This window comes from Oryx dammah, unplaced genomic scaffold, assembly GCF_014754425.2.
Source record: "Oryx dammah isolate SB20612 unplaced genomic scaffold, SCBI_Odam_1.1 HiC_scaffold_29, whole genome shotgun sequence".
NCBI classification, from domain to species: Eukaryota; Metazoa; Chordata; class Mammalia; order Artiodactyla; family Bovidae; genus Oryx; species Oryx dammah.
The window spans coordinates 112,010,301-112,014,301 of record NW_024070213.1 but is presented as its reverse complement, the minus strand read 5'-3'; positions in this window follow the sequence as shown (position 1 = coordinate 112,014,301).

Below are 4,001 nucleotides of genomic sequence, written 5' to 3'. Positions count from 1 at the left end.
GCAGGTCAGGTGGTCTGGTATTCCCATCTCTTTCAGAATTTTCCACAGTTTATTGTGAGCCACACAGTCAAAGGCTTTGACATAGTCAATAAAGCAGAAATAGATGTTTTTCTGGAACTCTCTTGCTTTTTCCATGATCCAGCGGATGTTGGCACTTTGATATCTGGTTCCTCTGCCTTTTCTAAAACCAGCTTGAACATCTGGAAGTTCACGGTTCACGTATTGCTGAAGCCTGGCTTGAAGAATTTTGAGCATTACTTTACTAGCGTGTGAGATGAGTGCAATTGTGCGGTAGTTTGAGCATTCTATGGCATTGCATTTCTTTGAGATTGGAATGAAAACTGACCTTTTCCAGTCCTGTGGCCACTGCTGAGTTTTCCAAATGTGCTGGCATATTGAGTGCAGCCCTTTCACAGCATCATCTTTCAGGATTTGAAATAGCTCAACTGAAATTCCATCACCTCCACTAGCTTTGTTCGTAGTGATGCTTTCTAAGGCCCACTTGACTTCACATTCCAGGATGTCTGGCTCTAGGTGAGTGATCACACCATCGTGAATATCTTGGTTGTGAAGATCTTTTTTGTACAGTTCTGTGTATTCTTTCCACCTGTTCTTAATATCTTCTGCTTCTGTTAGGTCCATACCATTTCTGTCCTTTATCAAGCCCACCTTTACGTGAAATGTTCTCTTGGTATATATACATATACATATATATCCATATATATATAGAGAGAGAGGGTTTTTTATATATTCTAGGCAAAATATCTTTTAAAATACATGAATTTCAACTGTTTTCTTCCTTCCCATAGGTTGTCTTTTCATTGTGCTAATCGTATCTTTTGATACACAAAAGTTTTTAATAGTAATGAAGACTAATTCATTTATTTTTTATCATGTTACCTATACTTTTGGTGACATATCTAAGAAATCATTGCCAAATCCAATGTCATGAAACTTTCCCCCTTTGTTTCTTCTAAGAATTTTATAGCTTTAGCCAACAGGTACATAAAAAGGTCCTCAACATGACTAATTATCCAGGAAATGCAAATTAAAACTACAACAAAATATCACGTTGTATCTGTTAGAATGTCTGTCATCAAAAAAGAGGAGATAGAGAGACAAACAACACAATTACTGAAATTAAAAATACTCTAAAAGAAATCAACAGCAGAATATCTGAAGCAGAAGAATAGATCATATAAAGTAAAAAAAAAAATAAAAAGAACTGAGGATAGTCTCAGAGACCTGTGGGAAAATATCAAAGTCACCAACATTTGAATTATAGGGGTCCCAGGAGAAGAAGAGAAAAAGAAAGGGTATGGAAAAATTTTCAACTCTAATCTCTTCAAAAATTTTCTCAAAAAAAAAAAAAAAAAGAGAAAGTGTATGAGAAAAGTTTTGAAGAGATAGAGTTGAAAATTTTCCCAACATGGGAAAGGAAATAGTCCATCAAGTCCAAGAGGCACATACAGTCCCATACAAGATAAAACCAAGGAGAAACCTGCCAAGACACATACTAATCAAACTAACAAAGACTAAACACAAAGAATAGTAAAAGCAGCAAGGGAGAAGCAACAAGTAACATACAAGGGAAACCCCACACACTTAACAGTTGATCTTTCAGCAGAAACTCTGCAGGCCAGAAGGGAATGGCAGGATATATTTAAAGTGCTGAAAGGGAAAAATCTACAACCCAGATTACTGTACCCAGCAGGGATCTCATTCAAAATTGATGGAGAAAGCAAAAGCTTTTCTGACAAGCAAAAGTTAAGAGAATTCAGTACCACCAAACCAGCTTTACAACAAATGTTAAAGGGACTTATATAGTCAAGAAATACACGAGAAGAAAACAGATCTACAAAATCAACCCCAAACAATTAAGAATATGGCAATAGGAATATATATATCAATAATTACTTTAAATGTAAACAAATTAATGCTCCAACCAAAAGACACAGACTGGCTGAATGGATGCAAAAACAAGAGCCATATATATGCTGTCTACAAGAAATGCCCCTCAAACCTCAAGACACATATAGACTGAAAGGTAGAGCATGGAAAATATATTCCATGCAAATGAGAAGCAAAAGAAAGCTGTAGTAGCAATCTTCATATCAGACAAAATAGACCTTAAAAGAAGTTTACAAGTAATAAGGAAGGACACTACATAATGATCAAGGGATCAATCCAAGAGGAAGACATAACAATTGTAAATACCTAGGCACCCAACATAGGAGCATCTCAATATGTAAGACAAACACTAGCAGACATAAAAGGAGAAATTGATAGTAACACAATAATAGTAGGAGACTTTAACATCCCACTTACACCAGTGGACAGATCATCAAAACAGAAAATTAAAAGGGAAACACAAGTCTTAAATGATACATTAAATGAGATGGATCTCATTGTACCTTCAGGACATTCCATCCAAATGCAGAAGAACACACCTTCTTCTCAAGTGCACATGGAACAGTCTCTAGGGTAGACAACATTGTGGGTCACAAATCAAACCTCAGTAAATTTAAGAAAATTGAAATTGTATCAGGCATCTTCTCTGACCACAATGCTATGAGACTGGATATCAATTACAAGAAAAAAACCATAAGAAATAGCAACACATGGAGATTAAACAACACATTTCTAAATAACCAACAGGTTACTGAACAAATCAAAAGGAAATCAAAAAATGTCTAGAAACAAATGACAATGAAATCATGACAACTAAAAACCTATGGGATGCAGCAAAAGCAGTTCAAAGAGGGAAGTCTATAGCAATACAATGCTACCTCAAGAAACAAGAAAAACATTGAATAGACAACCTAACTTTACACCTAAAACAACTGGAAAAGGAAGAACAAAAAAAATTAATAGAAGGAAACATATAAAGTCTGAGCAGAAATAAATGAAAAAGAAATGAAAGAAACAATAGTAAAGATTAATAAAATTAAAAGCGAGGTTTTTTGAGAAGATATACAAAATTGACAAGCCTTTAGCCAGATGCATCAAGAAAAGAGAGAAGAATCAAATCAACAAAATTAGAAATAAAAAAAGGAGAGGTTACAAAAGACAATGCAGAAATACAAAGGATTATAAGAGATTATTATCAACAACTATATGGCAATAAAATGGATAACCTGGAAGAAATGCACAGATTCTTAGAAAAGTTCAATCTTCCAAGACTGAACCAGGAAGAAATAGAAATTATGAACAACCTAATTACAGAAACTGAAATTGAAGCTGTGACAAAAAAAAAAAAAATTCTCCCAAAAAACAAAAGCCCTAGACAAGATGCCTTCATAGCAGACTTCTATCAAACATTTAGAGAAGGGCTAATGCCTAGCCTTCTAAACTCTTTCAAAAAATTGCAGAGGAAGGAACACTTCCAAACTCATTCTACGAGGCCACCATCACCTTAATATGCAAACCGGACAAAGACAACACAAAAAGGAAAACTACAAGCCAATATCACTGATGAACATAGATGCAAAAACCCTCAACAAAATTTTAGCAAACAGAATTCAGCAATGCATCCAAAAGCTCATACACCATGACCAGGTTGGGTTTATTCCAGGAATGCAGGTATTCTTCAGTATATGCAAATCAATCAATGTGATGCACCATATTAACAAATTGAAAGATAAAAACCATATGATCATCTCAATAGATGCCAAAAAGAGCCTTTGACGAAATTCAGCACCCATTTGTGTTTAAAACTCTTCAAAAACTGGCCATAGAAGGAACCTACCTCAAGAAGTAAAGGGCATATTACAGCAAACATTATTCTCAATGGTGAAAAAGTGAAAGCATTCCCCCTAAGATCAGGAACAAGACAAGAGTGTCCACTTTCATCACTGTTATTCAACATAGTTGTGGAAGGCCTAGCTACATCAATCAGAGAAGAAAAATAAATAAAAGGAATCCAGATTGGAAAAGAAGTAAAGCTGTCACTGTTTGCATATGACATGATACTGTACATAGAAAACCCTAAAGATAGTATG